Source organism: Protopterus annectens, chromosome 1.part1 (assembly GCF_019279795.1).
Source record: "Protopterus annectens isolate FY-2018-M chromosome 1.part1, PAN1.0, whole genome shotgun sequence".
Classification (NCBI taxonomy): Eukaryota; Metazoa; Chordata; order Ceratodontiformes; family Protopteridae; genus Protopterus; species Protopterus annectens.
In genome coordinates, this window is record NC_056726.1 from 244,886,432 (window position 1) to 244,905,434 (window position 19,003).

Sequence of the window (19,003 nt, forward strand, 5' to 3'; positions counted from 1 at the left end):
AATAAAAAGGTGATATCCTGAGTCAGGAATCTCCTTTCCTGAGCAGTACCCAATATGGTTCTCAGAAAAAAAAAGATGAGCATGTACTACAGTTGACTTTTTCCTGCTGACAGGGAAAAAAAAAAACAAAAAAAAAAAAAAAAAAAGAAAATCTCAGAGAGATCTCCGGGGTCAAGTCTTTTTAACACATACCTTTATTACTGATCCTGAATGAGGCAACTGTGAAGGCACAAGTACATGTGAATGCTCCAATTCACCAACACTGACAGACCAACTATGTTTGTAACCACAAAAGCAGCACACAACAGTGTGCCAAACTGCTGATCAGTGGTGCAACACAGCAAATTTGCTGGCTTACAAATTCAGCTCAAAGTCACCCCCCCCACCTACACCCATGAAATACCTAATAGTATACCCCTCAAAGTATTAGCAGGGAGCAGGTCCTGGAGACGCTCGCTAAAGCCAAAAACACATCCCCAATGCATCCTGGCAATATCCCAGTATGCCCCCTAAATAGCTTAAAACATGACCTAGCACTTGAGTCACTTTTCAACTATAATCTTAAAACAGGCTTTGTACCATGAGAACAGAGGGCATCAACAGTTACCCCTCTTCAAAAGAGTGGACCATCAACCAACCCCAGACACAACAGAGATGCAGGCAACCTTCAGACACTGACCTCAACCAAGTCTGTCTTTGTTAAGGAAAGGTCATGCCTACTAAACCTGGTGGACTTCTTTGAGAAGATCACCAAGGCAATGGATAAGGGGAAAACTGTGCATACCAACTACCTGGACCTGGTTAAGGCATTCAATACAATACCTCACTGAGGAATAATTGACAAACTCACCAAACAGGGCATAAACTCCTACATAACTCACTGGATTGCAGGCTGGCTCACAGACAGGATCCAGGAAGTCAGGAATGGCAAGACCACCTCCACAGGATCATAGGAAGTTACTAGGCTATTGGCCCTGAGGCCCTTATAAGCCTAGTCAAGAGTTTAAGCCCATGTTTGGACAAGTCAGCACCCAAAGGCCCTGTCCAGCAGGGACACAGGTGGAATCCCAGGGATCTAGTTTCTGTTTCTCATCCAGTTATCTAGGTTGCGCTTAAAAAGGGATAGTAAGGTACTCTGCTAATGTGGAGGGGGAGTCTATTCCACGGATGGGGGAGTCTCTGGGATACAAATCTGTTCTGCCAACAAGTTCTACTGATGTCAAAGACTAGGTTGAGGTTGCACGTGCGGGTTACTCAAGTGGAGCTTGACTTGTGGATATGCAGCAATCCCATCAAGACGGGGTCTGAGATTGCTTTGTATGCCAGACAGAGGTCACCACTGATGCATCTGTATGAAACTGAGTAGAGGGACAGTGCTTTTAGCCTATCTGTGTAGGGTAGACGTTTGAGGCCTTGGATTCTCCTGGTGAGGAACCTCTGTGGTCTCTCCAGTTGCTGCACGTGCTCTGCAAGGTACATCATGAAGGGGATGTTACACTTAACAATTGGCCTTACAAGGGAAGAATACAGGGATGTTATGACCTCCTTGTCCCTGGATGAGATACCCTTACTTATGAGGTGGGCCATGTAGAAAGCTTTCCGCACAATGGAAGCAACATGGTGGTCAAAAGTCAGGTTGCTATCAACCTGGGTGCCCAAATCCCTCACGACTGATTGCATGCTTAGGACGTTGTTATTAATGTGATATTATGTGGGGACGTCACTCTCCCCAAAGGAGATGATGATGCATTTTTTTGGCATTCAGCTTGAGGCCATGTTTCTGTCACCAGTCATTTGTTTGGGTGAGACCCTCTTGGAGGACGTCCACATCACTTGAGGAATTGATGACCGCGCCCAGCTTGCAGTGATCTACAAACTTGGTCAGCCATAGCCCACTGGTTTTGGTCTGTACCTCAGAGAAGTACATGCCGAATAACAGAGGTCCCAAGACTGATCCCTGGGGTAAGCTGCTCATTACAGGTCTACTGTTTGATGTGGCTTCCCCTATTTTCATTAGGTGGGTTCTGTCAGTTAGACAGTTTGCTACCGGATCTGGTAACATACGGTTTAATGCCTTGTTCAGAGAGTTTATTTCTTATGCCCGAGTGTGGAACAGTGTCAAAGGTTTTGGCCAAGTCAAGGTAGGCGGTTTGCACCGTCTTCCCCTCATCCATGGCTTTGGTGACTGTCTCAAAGAAGTTAACTAGATTTAACAGACATGACCTCCCCTTGACAAAGCCAAACAGTGTGGGGTTGAGTGTTTGGAGGTTGCCAATGTCCCTGTTAATGAGGTCCATGATAATCCGATCCATGGCCTTGCAGATCAGGCTAGTAAGGCTGATGGGTCTATAATTTCCCAGATCAGTGGACGCTCCATCTCTGTATAAAGGGATGACAGTGGCTGTTCTCCACTCGGCTGGGACAAAGCCTGTACTAGGTTTTGTTTGAAAAGGGTGCCTAATGGCGCTGCAAGTTCATGCCTTGAGTTCATGAAGGATGCAGCCTAGGATGCTATCAGCTCCCATGGAGGCTGTATTTTTTTTTACTTTGAGAGGGCAGTAATGACCTGTTCCCTAGAGATAAGAGGAGGGGGGCAGGTACTGGGGATGTCCTGATGTACTGATGGGGGGGACACAGGGGTGAAGTTTTTGTTGAATCTTTCAGCCAGCATGTTGGCTATATCTACAGCATCTGTGTATGTGGTGTCCTTGACCACCAGTTCTGAACAGATCTGGGTGCTTCCTTTGAGGTTGCATATATGTAAAGAAGGCCTTAGGATTGTCTCTAGTAGATGTGGTCAATTTGGACTCAAAGTTGGCTTTAGAGGATTTCACTTGTGCTCTTATTTGCTTGTTCAGGCTATGGAGAGATTGCTTCCAATTGGGCACCTGGCTCCTTCTTGATCCAGGGCAGTCATTTTTTCCTTTTGTTATATAGTTTATTTATTGCAGATGTTCACCAGACAGGTTTACTCTTCCTTGCAGAGGATGATTTTGTCCTGTCAGGTATTCCTGATTCCATGCATCTATATAAATGCTCGTATAGTACTTTGGTGTAGATCTGGATATTGGTGCCAGTTCCTACAGAGGGGGAGGGGGCTGTGAAGCGGTTTATACCATCCCTCAGGAGGTTGTAATCAGCTTTGGAGAAGTTTTTGTGTGTGACCCTAGCTGGGGGCGGGAGAGGGGGTCAGGCAACATGGTGACTTTGAAAGTGACCGCTTTATGGTTGGATCTTGTCAGGGAGAATGATACTGTAGGGGTGCTGCAGTGATCACTAAGAGATCGAGCACCAGCAGGGTACCTCGGGGCTCCATGCTGGGACTGCTCCTATTTGACATCTACAACTCTGAGGTAGAGACTAATGTCAAGGGCATTTGACTGACTAAGTTCGCAGATGACTGCAAATTGGGAACCATCATAGATCCCCCACACACACACACACACACACACACACACACACACACACACACACACACACACACACACACACAAATATCTTACAAGGCAGTCTAACACAGGTGAATGACTGGTGCCAAAGACATGGATTAAAACTCCATGCCAAAAAGTGCATTACAGTCCTTTTTGAGAAAATGACCAAGCAGGCAAATTTCCATCAATAAGATCCCCAAGATTTGACCCAGTAGTCGGGGATCTGGGAACATATGTACACAGTAATCTGGCCTTTGATCAGCATGTGGCCAAGGTAGTAAGAAAATCATTCTACGCAACCCCAACGTACAAGTAAAGCCATGACATCCATGCACCTAACCAGACATATGCAACAGTTGGAATACCAATAAAGGTTCCTTAAGAGGAGTATCCACCTTACAAGAAGTATCTAGGATATAAACACACTGTCCTACATGGATTAAAGCCTTAACTCTATACTCTTGTCTCCTGCAGGTTACTTGCAGGCAATCGATGCCTGATATAAAAGGCATCCATGGACCCAGCTCTGAAGGACATTTTGCACATCTGCAAAATGAACAGCACCAGAACCACTAGATCCAAGGATTTAAATTTTGCTCATAACATAAACAAACATGTTGGCAAGAAAGAAGTGTCTCACAGGATCCCCATGCTCTGGAACAAACTCCCCATCCATGTGAAGTAGAATCCATCCCTAACCCATAAACATGCAAACCTTGACCAATGGCTGGGAAATCGGAAATTCACACCAGATCTCCCTGCCCCTCCATGTCTCTGATAGAGACAGACAGGAATTATGCCCAAACTAATATACCACCCCCTCACATAACCTTCAGAAATGTCCTAACAACCTCCCTTCTAATAAAAGCCCATGACATGTAGGGACACAATTGGGTTGGGTTGCACAGCTAGGCTTATAAAGGCCCTAGTGGTTTTTCACCTAGTATACACCTACGAACTGTGACTAAGACATGTGGAAAGGTGAAGCAAAGGGGAGCACAGAAAAATAAAATGTTCCTGAATCTCATGAAACCTGAGAAACCTTTTGTAATATTTTCCCGTTTCTACACTGGTATGACAAGGTGTAGACTTAAGGACAGGATACTTGAGCACTTAAGTGATACAAGGAGAGATGTTAGTACCAATGCCTTGAATAAACAATTTGTGGGACATTACTTTGTGTTTATGGTATCATGCTTGGTTTATGAGAATGCCAGAGGGGGCAGTATGACTGACAGAACTGAGAAAGAGGAGTTAAAATGGATAGTGACTTTGCAGGTAGACAGAGGCTTTGGGAAGAACAATGTTTCATTTTAGCCCTCTCTTAAGAATCGTAGACTGGTTTATTAGGTTACGGTTGCCATGGTGATATTTTTATTGACTGAGCCTGTTGATTAGTGATTTGACTATTTAAAGTTGAAAATTTTTACAGTTTTATGGTATGAAGAAGTGTGCTATAAACGAAAGCTCTTACCAAGGTTTTATTAAATGTTTGAACTACAGTCCTGGTGGTCAGTTTATTCTCTTTTTTGGATTTATAATATTTGTACATATCAATAAGCACCTCCTAAAAGTAAAGTTATCAGACAGGCTTACTGATGAAGTAAAGTCTAGAAGGTTACCACCTTAAATTCTAGTATGATTAAATGTTTTAATGGACAGTGGTCTAAATCTTTTCTGCAATGATCGATCCTTTTTTCTTGGCAAGAGGGCCTGGAATAACAACCTCCCTTTCTATGCTTCCTTGGGCAATACACTGAAAAATAACTTTTGCCCAAGACTAAAATACTTGAGAAGGGCTTGGAAGATGAAACTAGTAAAATGTTTTGGGAAAAAAAATTATCATGTAATCTCCTTTTCGAGGGCTTGTGAGTCACACATCTGTGGAAATTCTACACGTTTGTCAGAATAATTATGTTCACCTCTTCACTTTCCGGACTCTTTAGCTTGCAGGAAAGGAAGAGAAAAAGGAAGTCATTTACAGGAAAAAAAGTGACGCACCAAAATGACTTATTCACGAGGTCAGCTTCTCTCAAGATTGTACACAACCTTCGGAAATGGTCTACCCTCATCAATACAACTGACTTACTGCTGCTGAAGGAAAGGTTCTTTTATTACAAAACGGAAATCTTGTGGTCAGTGCAGATATAGCAAAATTTAGTAGCATGAAATATGTTTTATCAAACATTTTGTTTTAAGTTCTTGGCTCATGAAATGGGCATCTTAACCAAAGAGAAAACCAAAAGAAACAGAAAGATGTACTTTTATTTTCAAATCACTGTCAGAATAACGCTGTTTTTTTTAAATATGATGGTTTCTTAGTCACGGAAGCATACAGAAAAATGTTGTATAAGCAAAGTAATAAGCACATTTAACTCATTGTTTACTCACTTCTTGTTGACAGGGTTAGCCCTAGTAAGATTGCAAACTATTTCAGGGAAACTCGGGGTGGCTTACCTTTTCATTTTATAACAGGTAAGCTTACTTTCTAACATGACTGCAATAATCTACTTATTCCATATACGTATGTGTGCAGATTACATCAAGAAAGATCTACATATGAGAACAAAATTAGCTCCAAACAAACCATCTATAATCTTCTATAAATTATTCTAAAAAATGTCATTTCTAACATCAGCTGGATCTGGTGAATGGCTTCACTGATATTTAATAGCATTAAGAAGGAAACTGAGTGCTTGCTCTTAAAGCAAAACAGCTTGAAGCATAAATTGTTTTACAACCCTGTCAAAGTTTAAGATTCACGAGGTAAAACAACCATCAAAATTTTTTTTTTCACAAGCAAGAAACACTTTTTATTGCTTTACCCTGTAGAAAACATGTCAATAAGGCAAGAGAGAGACATATTAACCAACACATTTGGTAGGTACCCTACAAAACTAGATTTTTAAAAGCTGGAGACGGCAAGACGAAGTCTGAAAAAAAATCTTCCTGGAAGAATAATAAATAAAGAGGAAAATAGAGAAACAGCCCAGACAACCTGGTCTGCCATTAACTGTAACAGAATCCCAAAACAGGTATAGTTAATGGGAGGATCCTCAAGAGTTTCTTCACTTTTACAACTCTTTCACACCACTCCACTTTTACTTAATTCATGAGGAATGTTCAGCAGAGACTAATAGGTGTCCTTTAGCATTTTTTGGCTAAATCGTTTTTATTAAACCAATGCATGTAAAGATTAAAAAACACAATTTCTTTTTAAACACAGTGAGACAGTCAGTCTTCGACAAAAATCAAAAGAAAAGGTTGGCACAATAATCAGCAGACCTGCTTTACTACTGTGCAATATTAAAGTTATGTACTCACCAAACTATGCATCTGTGTTGTCCATTTTCATTCTTCCTCAATGTATGGGTACCGGATCTGACCTGGCCGCATGTACTTGCATCCAACTCTCAAGCTCCTCCCTCTACCCATAATGCCCTAATCAGTCAGCACTACCTTAGATTGAGTTTGTTGCCTTATAAACCCTAAGACAGAGCAGGAAGAAGGAAAGAACTGCAAGCTGGGGCTCAAACCCTGAACAAAAGGTTATACAATACCCACATAGTCACTCCAGATGTCAAAAGGAAGGTGGCAGGAGGGTGGAGAGTGGAGTAAGAATGAAAATGGGCAACACAGATGCATAGTTAAGATGAGTACATAACTTTAATATCTGATATTGTCCATTCTTTCTCATCATTTGGGACAGAGTCACCAGCTACGTGAATCCTGGGTGGCCCTCATCGAAGGATATCCTGAAGAACTGCTGAACCAAAAGCAGCTCTGCTTCTAGGGGTCAAATCTAGTGATGAGTAATAAAGTTATGAGCACTAGACTAAGTAGCTGCTGCACAAATTTCATCAATGGAAGTTCTAGATCAGAAGGCGGAAGAAGTTGCTGTGGACCTAGCAGAATATGCTTTAGGAGGCTTTGATAGGGAGACACCTTGCTGAGTATATACAAAGGAAATGCAATCAATAATCCATTTGGCTAAAGTGACTTTAGAAACTGGTAATCCCAGTCTGCTTTGTGAGACAGAAACAAACAGGTGTTCTGATTTCCTGAAATCTTTTGTCCTGTGTAGATAAAAGGGTAGTTGTCTATGTACCTCTAAAAGATGTAGCATGTACTTGCCCTTATTTGAAAAAAAATAGAGAATAAGACAGGCAGGTGAACTGTTTGATTAATATTCAATTCAATTGCTACTTTTGGTAAGCAGGATGGATTGGTTCATAAAGTAACTTTGTCTTTGTGAAAAAGAATGCAAGAGTATTTGGAAGATACAGCCCGGAGTTTAGAAATTCTCCTCCTCGCAGATGTAACAGCTACTAGGAATGCTGTTTTCCAAGACAAAAATTTTACATCAGATTTGGCTGATGGTTCAAATGGTTGTTGGGTCAACCCTTGAAGAAGTAATTCCAAGGAGGTAATAGATCTTTTGCTAGAGATCTGAGTAAGAAGGTTAGTTTGAGGCCTGGAATATTGGGATGCTTTATCCTGGAGGGATGGGACAGAAGGTCTGGACTCAGGTCCAGTATCCATGGAGGATATCGAAGAGGAGACCAAAGGAAGGGGAACCAAACCTGGTGAGGCCAAATGGGAATAATGAAGATAACTGAGATCTTCAACTGAAGTGCTTTCTGTAAGAATTCCGGAATCGGAGATAAGGGGGAAAAGCATAATGGAGACCGGAGGACCAAATGTGAACTAGATAATTTCTCAGAGACTCCCCCTGAGATTACAACAAAGAACCTGCTGCACTTGTTGTTGTGGGGAGATGCAGAGAGATTGCAGGAAGGTTGGCTCCAATGACAGAAAACCTTCTTCACCACTGGCTAATTGAGAGAGACCACTTGTGAGGCATCAAAATGGATCTGTTGAGTTTTTCTGATAGTACGTTGGATTTCCCCGGTATGCGTGTTGCCATAACAAAAGTGGTTGGAGGAGATCGCACACTGCCACACTCTCATTGCTTCTTGACAAAGGGGGTAAGATTGGGTTCCCCTATTTGTTGATGTACCAGACCACAGACATGCTGTTGGTTTGTATCACAATAGTTCCTAGAGGGAGAACATCTTGAAAGGCCTGCAATGCTAATAGGACTGCTCTCATCTCTAGAACACTGGCATGCAAATTGGTCTCCTGTGAGGACCACATGCCTTGGACCATCCATCCCAAGAAATGTCCCTCCCACTCCAATTGGGAGGGATCCATGGTTACAGTGGCTAGTGGAGGAGACAAAGGGGTGGCCTAGATAAACTTCATCAAACTGAATCCAGCAACAAAGATGATGTTTGCATACGCAAAGGAGTTTGATTAGGAAAGACAGTGGGTGATGCAGAATAGACCACTGAACAGCTACAGTCCAATGGAGAAGGCACATATAGATATGCGCCATAACAACTAAGGTTATGGCCATTGCCATCAAACCTAGAGCCTAAAGGACATGTCTGGCTGGAGAAGGGTGAACAAGAATTTGTTGTACTTGAATCTTGATTGTGTCTACGTGATGTGTAGGAAGGGAGGCTACCTGATCAACTGCGTTCAACTGTGCCCCTCTATGAACTCCAGACTCTATACTGGCTGTAGATAGGATTTGGAGATGTTGTCTGAGATGCCTAGCTTTGACAAAGCTGAAGCAAATAGTCCCAGGACTGTTGTAAGAAATGTCTGGTTGTAGTGGTGAGGAGTCAGTTGTCTAGACATGGGAACACTCGGGATCCCAGCTATCTCAGATGAGCTGCTACCACTGCCATACACTTGGTAAACACCCTGGGGAATGTGGTGAGACCAAATGGCAGGGCTCTGAACTGACAGTGACTTGCCCCCAGCTGAAAGTGCAGAAATATAAGGATTGCCTGTTCAACTTGCTGTGATAGTAAGTGCCCTGAAGATCGACTGAGCATATCCAATCATCTTTCTGTAAAAAGGGCAGAATGGACTGAACCATGACCAATCGGAATTTTGATTTATTCACAAATTAGTTCAGGTTGCTTAGATCCAAAACTGATCTCAGGTCCCCTTTCTTTTTTGGCGCTAAAAGGAACCTTGAGTAAGCCCCAATTCCTCTTCAGTCTGGTGGGACCTCCTAGATAACTTTTGTCTAGCAGCTTTTGAATCTCCTGAGCTGCAGCTTTTTTCCGAGTGTGTGGGCCATCAACAAGCTTTCTTCTTTTGTTTGGTGGAATTTGGAAAAATGGTATGAAATAACATCTGGATATTTTAGCACACAAGAATCTTTTGCTGTAAAAGGCCAAAGGCCAGGCCTCTGAGTGCAAAGACAAGCATCCCCCAACTGCCTCCAGAGGTGGGAAGCTTGGCAACCATTCAGGAGTGCTGAAAGGGTCTATCCGAAAAAGAATTTCAGAAACCCTGGTGTTGCGCCCTCCCCTGCCGCGAGAATTGTATTTGCCATTTGAACTCCCCCGTCTGCCTCTGGAGCAGATGCCCATGCATGAATCCTGGAAAGTTCCTTGGGATTTATGGAACCACATTTTCTTACTTCCTCTTTGATTACGGGAGATGGACCGCTGAGGAGTAGATAAGTGTATCCCTACAGCAGACAGGGTCTTTCCTTCCTGTTCACGCTGGGAAAACATTTCTTTACAGAAGGGCCAAACAATGACGTTCCATCAAAGGAAGCATTGATGAAAGAAGACTCGAAAGGCTCTGCAAGGTCACATAACCACATTCAGGCATATCTCCTAAGGGCTACACCTAAAATGGCTGCCCGTGAGTACCCTCTGCAGCATGGGATATTAATCTCGTGGACGCACTGGAAATAAAGAAAAGAGTGGCCAGCTGTGAAGAGGACCTCTTGTAGTCCTCTACAGACATGGACTCCCAGAGGGCTTTGGAGAGTTCCTTGGTCAAATCCCTCACTAATCCTGTAAAGTGTGTGCTAAAGAATTCAGGGACCTCAAGGCAAAGGTTGCTGAAGCAAATATGTGCTTTTCAAACCAGTCCAATGCACTGGACTCTCGATTAGGGAGATGGACAGAGAACTCTACTCCGCTACTTCCATTTAGTAACTGCTGCCACAGCCACAGCATCAACAGGGTGTCCTTTGATCTAATGTGATCTGTCGTTCAGTGGTGCCAAAATTTTGCTTGAGCATCAGGGTAATGGTTCAACAAAGTCCGGTTCCTTCCATGCCCGATGGAAGATTAAATTGATGAGCTCATCTGCCAGGGGAGTTACCCAAGATGTAGATGAGCCGGAACCAAAAGCTTCCAGAAAAACTGACTCTTCCATGGAAAGGATATCTGAAGACCATCCACCTTTTTAAGAATTTCCAGGATGTCTCTGAATGAAACATAATTCAGTAGAGATCTGGGGGACCCATCCCCTTTGTTGAAATCAGTATCCTCTATGAAAGATTCCATAGGGGAATCAGTGCATCTCCTTTTGAATGTTCTCTTTCAGGGAACCTCTTCAGTGGGATGATCTGGAGAGATATCCAAAGAGAGGGGAAGTTCCTCAGTGGGATCTGTCTGGATGCTAATGGTACTGGCTGTACCTGTGGAGTATGCCCGACAGACTCAGGGCTCAGATCTGAAGGGGGAATGGATGTAGGACCCAAGGATGAAAGAGTAGTCAAATCCCTCGGTCAACAGAAAGCCCTCTCCACTACCTCAAAGGACTGGAAGAAGCCGTGGCTCGCCTCACTGGACTCAAAAACACCGGAGTTGTCAGGCACTGACCATGCCCGGGTCAGTGCCTTGAGGAAGGAGTCAGACTCGATCTGTCCAATGCCAAGGCTCCCAGTGGCAAAGATGGCTCCAGTAACATCAGAGTGGATCTCAACACCCAGGATCTGAGACTCATCCTGATCCAAGGGAACAGGAGCAGAACTAGTCAGGGAGACTATCGGTGTCAAAGACCTAGCCATCTTCAGATCTGACACCCACACTCTCGGGTCTCCAAGATCCAAGGGCTCAAAACCTGGAGAATGGATATGAGGAGGAGGACATATCACAACATGAGAAGTGGATGGGAGGCTTATGGATCCGATGGGAAATGGAGACTGAATAACCCCCATCTGACTCTCAGCTTTGAGGAATTTCCCCATCATCTTATACACGTCTGCCTTGGAAAAACTTCCGGTGGACCTGATAGATGACAGTTGACTGTGGCCTAGATGCTCTCCTCTGTGTCATTTGGAGAAGCGGGGAATGGAGCCAAGGAGACACTGGTTCAACCATGAACCTGGGTGAGCAGGTTTGAGGAGACTTTGTCAATATAACAGTCAGATCCGAAGATTTTGGTTCCGAATGCTTTCTTTTAGGATCTGATGTCTTTTGTATTTTTTTGTCACTGCTCCGAAGAAGCCATAGTCAAAGCTGAAGCTTTAGGAGAATGGGTGGAAGCTCTTACAAGACTCCTTAGTCTCTGATAAAGATTTTGTTAGTTTACTGGGAGGTTGAGCCCCTGAGGAAGAAGCTGAAGGAGGAGGCAGCATCCCTTTAAGGACCAATTTATTACCCATCAGACTGTGCTCTAAAATTAAACCCTGCACAAATGAAGCAGTCGGTCAGTCGATATTAAGGTTGTACTGCTCCTAGGCAGTAAACGCACTGTGGGCATCAGAATTAGGAATTCTGAGCCATACAGGTGCACTTTTTAAAGCCAGTTTCTTTTTTTTTTTTTTTTTTTTTTTTTTTTAATTAAGCAAGCTAGGAAATCAGAAAATTAAGAAAAAAAATGGTGCAAGAAACTTCTCTGTGTGGAAGATTTTCAATCCACATATATCTAGTTAATCACTGTATATTAATCAGATCAGATAACAGTAGTAGAAATAGCAAACAAACTCATCCCAAGTCAAAAAAGTATGAAAAATATATAATTTGAAATATTATACAGAACTACTAAGTATTCAAAAGTAATCCAAGCAGTGCAGACAGTCTGTTTCCAGTCGAAAATCCCTTATTAAGTACACAGAGAAGCGATCCAAGTAAAACAAAAATAACAGAATAATAGTTACCTCACAAGCTTTTGAACTACATCTATACTTTTTATCAGGCAATGGAGTGGTTTACTGTGCTATAAAATACAGCGTATTGGTATACATGTTAAATTCACATAGTTTCCCCCATCAGTGTGACATTCAAGTTGATCCTGCCCTACTTACTAGCTGTCATAATATTATAACCCGTGTGTACTTGAAAAAAATTAATAATGATGTGGTACCTCTTATTTAACCGGAATATTAAGTCTGTGATTTTATCCAAGACAATATACTACATGGCTTAGAATATATAACCCTTAAACCATCTGACAATCTCAAGATATATATATATATATATATATATATATATATATATATATATATATATATATACACATACATTTTGCATGCAAAGAATCCATTGTGCAAATCATATTCTATTTCATAACCTGCTGTTAACACAGATCGCGTTTGTCCTTCTAGACTTCCTCAGGTCTGGGTACGAGAACCCTAAAATCTATCTACAAACATATTATTGTATAATTTGCTAGTAATGTTATTACACATCATTTCGAATAAAGTGGAAAAAAGAATAAGAAAAAGAAAAAGATATATATGATAATAGAAACAAAATGCATACTTCAATTAAAAATTATTTAACATGGTATTTAAAACCAACTGGAAGAATAAAATAAAAATTAGTCATGTAAACAATGTGGCAATTTCCTAAGTTCCAGTACACTTTTAAGTGAACAGTAGTAGTTTAATCCATGATTCCTAAAAGAGTTCAGCTTTAATTGCCACAAGTTCATGTTTCTCCAGCATATTCAGGATGTCTCCAAGATCACCCATGTCTATGTGCTCCAGTCTCTGGAACTTAAAACCTGTGTGCAGTTTATGAAGAGCAAGGTATTTGGCTAGTGCATTATTTTTACATCCAGAGCAGACTTCTGTCAGATGATGTGAAATCCTACGCTTAAGTTTATTTACAGTCTTGTCCAAATAAAAAATTAGCAGCCATGGTAAGTAGAATACCCTCCAAGGGTAGAAAGAGAGGGTGAAAGGAAGAAAGAGTACCAACAATGTTACATTAGAAGGCTACCAGATGATAGAAATAAGGAAAGGAAAGTCGCCTAACGGTATACAAACCGAAAACTCGACTAACAGTAGAGGGAAGACTAATGGAAGAAGGTAAGAGTTTTCAAAAATAGCTGTTACTCACAAGTCAATATAATAAGTCAAATCTAGCTCTTTGAGCAGTACTTGTTTCCAGGCAAGATGGTGGCAAATGAGATCCGAGGTACTGTTGACTGACTGGGGCATTATGGGTAGAGGGAGGACCTCGAGAATTAGTGCATGCGGCTGAGTCAGATCAGAGGTCGGATCCAGTACCCATACACTAAGGAAGAATGAAAAGGACATTAGATATTGTGCCAGTTATACCATTTGCTCTCTTGGGTTGAGCCTGAAAACAGTTCACCTGGATCAATATTTTACCCTGGTTAAGACAGAAAATATATACATACACAATTTCTTCCTTTGAAAAATCAACTTTGGAGGCAACTGGAATTTCAATGCTGTTTCACCTCTGAAAAATATGCTTTGTCAACTAAAGACACAAACCAAAACAGGTGTCACATTCTTATCTTAAGTATTCTTTACAATATTTTTAAATAACAATGTACAGAAAAGAATAATTACCTGGTTAAAATAAATCTGGAAATAACTTGCTTTCAAATTAGTTCTGAGGAGGATTAGACATTACTAAAAGTATTCAATATAAGAAATGCTTGCAACTAAAAGGACATTGTCACTTTCAAGTGAGTTCTGAAGAGATTAGACTTCTTAATCGGATGAACTGGACAACAGCAAATGCTGCAGAATGTGGCTCCAGAAACTGAACTTACAGCCAAGTGCTGCTTGTAGTCGCATAAAAGCAGTTTCTACAGGCCCCAGTCACAGGCTGCAGCTAGATGCAATTACTGAGGAAGTATTCATTACTTCCAAAATAGCTCTGGACAGTCAATTGGCAAACAGTGGCAATCATACATAATGAAAGAAAGTACAGTTGTGTACACTTACCATAAATGTAGATGTTGGAGTGTATTCACTGTTGCAGTCATCACATTTGGGTTATCTGCCTGCTGCCTGCAGGTAGCCCTCAGCCTGCCTGAATACCAGAGTCTTCGGATTTCTGAGTCGGATGCTGTCACTTCTTCCATGACGTCAGGGGTATAAAACATGCAGCTGACGCCATTACATCAGTTTTTCGTGCCCCAGATGTCAGGTGACCCCACAATAGGAAGCAATTATATGGTATGGAACACCCCCAGCAAAAAGCAAATACACATGATATAATATATGCCAGACAAGAAGGAAAGGGTAGAGCAATGAGAAGTCAGGGGGCTGGAGGGAGGGTAACCAAGACTGCAACAGTGAATACACATGAACATCTACATTTACAGTAAGTGTACACAACTGTACTATGTTCTTCGTGTTTCACTGTTGCATTTGATTCCCAAAGCTAAGAAAGGGTGGAGGCAGTTAAAGAGCATTGGGGCTAGCAATCAGGCCCTGTAAGACTGCTGTGGCAAATCCAGCTCTGGATTTAGAAAAGATAGGCAGGTAGTAATGCTTGGTGAATGTATGTACCGAGCTCCAGGTAGCAGCTTCCAGGATGTCCCTGGTAGGGACTCCTCTGAGAAATGCCGTGTGGGGTAGGTTTTCCATGGTGCTTGTAGCAGAAATGGATGCAATGGCCTATCCATTTGGAAATGGTTTGCTTTGAAATGGCCTTCCTCTCTGCCCGTGCAGCAAAGCTAACTAGTAGCTGGTCAGATTTTCTGAGAGGCTTAGTTCTGTTCAATAGAATCTAAGCTGTCTGTGCACGTCCAGAGAATGCAGTATCCTTTCCCCCTTATTTTAAGGATTAGGGAAAAAAGTAGGCAAATGAATGGACTGGTTTAGAGCCACACTAGACACCCCCCTTGAGCATAAAGGATGGATTAGTCCTGAGGGAAACCCTGTCCGCATGGAAGATAATGAAGGGTTCCACTGCCATGAGGGCCTGCAGTTCAGACAGTCTTCTTGCTGAAGTGATGGCTAAAAGTAAGGCCGTTTTCCAAGAAAGGAATTTCAACTCTACTGTAGCAGCTGGTTCAAAGGGGGGAAGAGTGAGTTTTTCCAATAGAAAGTTAAGGTCCCAGGCTGGAGTGGGAGCTCTCCTGGGAGGCCGTAAATTTTTGGCCCCTCTAAGGAATTGTTTTAGCAGGGGATGAGAGAAGAGGGGTAGCTCGGTATTATAATGTGCTGAAATGGCAGAGGCATGAATCTTAATTGAAGAGAAAGATAGGCCCTTGTGGAGTAATTCTGTTAAATAATTTAGAATATGAGGTAGGCTGTGCACCGTTGTGTCCATCCCCTGAGCCTGGCCCCAGGAACAGTATCTTTTCCACTTTTCTGAATAGGATTTTCTAGTACTAGGCCTCCTTGTCTCAAGAATGACATCCAGCACCTGCTTACTGAGGGTTGTTAGAGGTGAGCTCAGGGAATTAGCCAGGCTACAAGGTTCAGGGTTTGAAGCTGAGGGTTCAGAATCCGGACCACCTGCTGGGACAGCAAAGAAGGGGTCTGAGGCAGGTGCCATGGTTGCAGCACTGTCAGACTGTGCAAAAAGGGGTACCAGTGCTGGCGTAGCCAGTCTGGGGCAATAAGTATTGTCCTTGGCTTGTCCTGTTTGATCTGTACTAGAACCTTCGCGAGGAGAGGCAGAGGGGGAAAGGCATAAATTGAGAGGCTTTCCCAGGTAAAGGACAGGGCATCCACTTTCCAAGCTTGACTATGGGGAGTTCTGGTGCAGAATTTGTTCACTTGGTAGTTCTGAGGGGATGCAAACAGGTCTACCTCTGGTGTCCCCCATTTGTTCCTCAAGAGCTTGAATATTTTGGGTTCCATGAGATTTCTGTGAGATTTCTGTTTAAGTCGTCTGCCAGTGAATTTAGTTTACCTGGCAGGAATTGAGCTTGCAGGGTTACTTGGTAGCTCAAGGCTGTGTTCCACAGAGCCATGGCTAGTCTGCAGAGTGGGTAGGAATGTGTTCCCCCCTGCTTGTTTATGTACCACATAACTGTGGTGTTGTCTGTCTACCAATAATTGTCCTGGAAGAATAAGGTCTTTGAAGGCTGTCAGAGCATTCTGTACAGCTAACATTTCTTTTTGACTGATATGCAGGTGCATCTGTTTTGGGTACCATTTGCCCTGAATGCAATGCCCTGCTATGTGAGCCACCCATGCAGAGTCTGATGCGTCTGTTGTTAGGATTTGGGTGGCAGGGTGTAGAGTGAAAGGGAATTCCTTGTTGTGGTAGCAGGCCTCTGCCCACCAAAGGAAATCTGCTCTTAGACAAGGAATGATTGGAATCATTGTTTCCAGGTCCTGAGAATGTTGACACCATAGACTTTTTAGATACCATTGAAGTTTCCACATATGCAGTCTTGCATATAGAATTAACAGAATGCAAGAGGCCATGAACCCCAGGGCTTGCAGGATTTTCCTTGCAGATAGCTGGGTTTTTGTGGCCAGTAGGTTGTCAAACTTGTTTCTCTGGAGTGAGGAATGCCATCTGGGAAGTTGTGTTCAAGCTTGCTCCCAGGAATACAATCTGTTGGCAGGGTACTAGGTGTGATTTCTTCTCACTGATGGTGTACCCCAGTGAGGTTAGAAGTCTCTTTATAAATGCCAGGTGTTGTAATAGCAAGACCTGGCTTTCTGCCTGAATCAGGCAATCATCCAAGTATGGGTGAATCTGGATATTTCTCTGTCTGCGAAATGCAATGGCTGGAGTTAGGCACTTTGTGAATACCCTGGGCACAGTAGATAAGTCAAAGGGAAGTGCAGAGAACTGACAGTGCATGGAGCCCGCCCTGAAACGTAGGTATTGTCTGCAGGATTCCCTTATTGGGATGTGCAGGTAAGCTTCTTTAAGTCTAGGCAGACATCCTTGGCTAGCATAGGAAAAAGCTGTTGAAGAGTTAGCATTTTGAATTTTGGAACCACCAGAAAGGTGTTGAGAATAGACAGGTCCAGGATAGGACGCCAGGAGTTTTCATTTCTGGGAACCAGGAACAGTCTTGAATAAAAAAATTGTCCCCTTTGTTCTGCTGGGACAGGTTGAATTGCCCTGCTACCGAGGAGAGAGATGACTTGTTTTTGGGCCTCTGCCCACTGATTTTGGGGGAGATCTGGCCATCCACTTGGTGTTCGGAGTGAGTGGAAGTGGAATCTGTATCCTAGGGAAACTGTTTAAAACCCATCTGTCCTGGGTAATGAGTTTCCAGTTTTTTGCATGCAGGGCGAGCTTTCCTCCTAAGGGAGCAAGTAGTTGAGCGGGGTTTGGAAGAGTTAAGGATAAGTCATTGTGCCATTTTTCCATAGGGGGATGGCTTACTACTCCCTGCTTTGGAAGTGGGAGCCCCCCACTGCTTAGATCTGTGCATAGCCTGAGACTGAAGTCTTGGTGGTCTGCTGCTCCTGGGTTTGGACTGAGAAGGCCTGGAGGGGACTGGAAAAGACAAGTTCTTTGAAGGTGAATGCCTACTGAATCTAGGAGGTTGTACTTGTAAGAAATCTTTAACAGTTTGCATAGATTTAGCTTTTTCCTCCATCCTTTTGAGGACTTCTTCAGCTTTGCTGCCAAAAAGGTGGTCTTGGTTTAAAGGGTGCATCCAGTAATTTAGCTTTAATATGATCTGGCAAGTTTTGTTCCTTAAGCCAAGCATGGCTTCTAAGTACAGACCCAGCAAGATGCTTCTAAAGCATCAAAACCACATTGCAAAGTATGTTTACCAACTTGTTCAGCAGAATGCATTAACTCTTGCAAATCTTTGTGATCAGCACAGTCAGTAATCAACATCATTTTCTAAGTAGTCCCACAATATGCTGCTGACACTTTAACATATAGAACTGGTAATTTAAAGCCCTAATGGCCAAAGTAGCAGAAGTGTACACCTTCTTAACCCATCTGTCTAAAGCTCTAGAGTCCCTATCAGAAGGGGTAGGATTTTTGGCAGTAGTAGCCTTAATGCCTTTTTGTCCTTGGAAAATGGTCTCTGGATCCAGAGTAGGATTCTTGAAGAGGAATTTGAGAGAGTCAGGTACTCTGTAGTACCTGTCAGGTTTCCTAGGAGCTGGAGGCAAAGTGTCTGGGATAAGGCTGGATTCCAAGAAAACATCATCTACAATCTCCAGAACAGGAGGGATAGCTAGAGGCCTGTGTTGAGGCAGGAGTAAAAATTCCCTAAGTCACTTTTTGGACTCAGAATAGTCCTGGCTTTTCCAGCGGAAATGCTCCCCAAGGGTATACAAGGTTTCACCAAAAGAAAAATCTTCTGGAGGGGAAGCCGAGGGAATGGAATCCTTTGCATCAGAATCCTCATAAGTAGATAAGGGTAAATCCTAGTAGTCTGAAGGAACAGAGGTATCAGATTCCTGATCAGAAGAATCGGAAAGAAAATCAGTTCAAGGTCTCAGAGGGGGAAGGCTGGCTTCCCCTAATTAAGGTAATAAGGTCTTCAGCCATTCTAATCATTTGTTTTTGAGGCATATGGGCCTGAGAATGTGGTTTGGT

General features: G+C 42.8%; 1 protein-coding gene across 1 annotated transcript in view; it reads right to left on the reverse strand.

The window, feature by feature from the left end:
- CEP85L (centrosomal protein 85 like) overlaps window positions 1–19,003 on the reverse strand; it is a 1,265,215-nt gene that overhangs the window by 385,150 nt on the left and 861,062 nt on the right. The window lies entirely within an intron of this gene.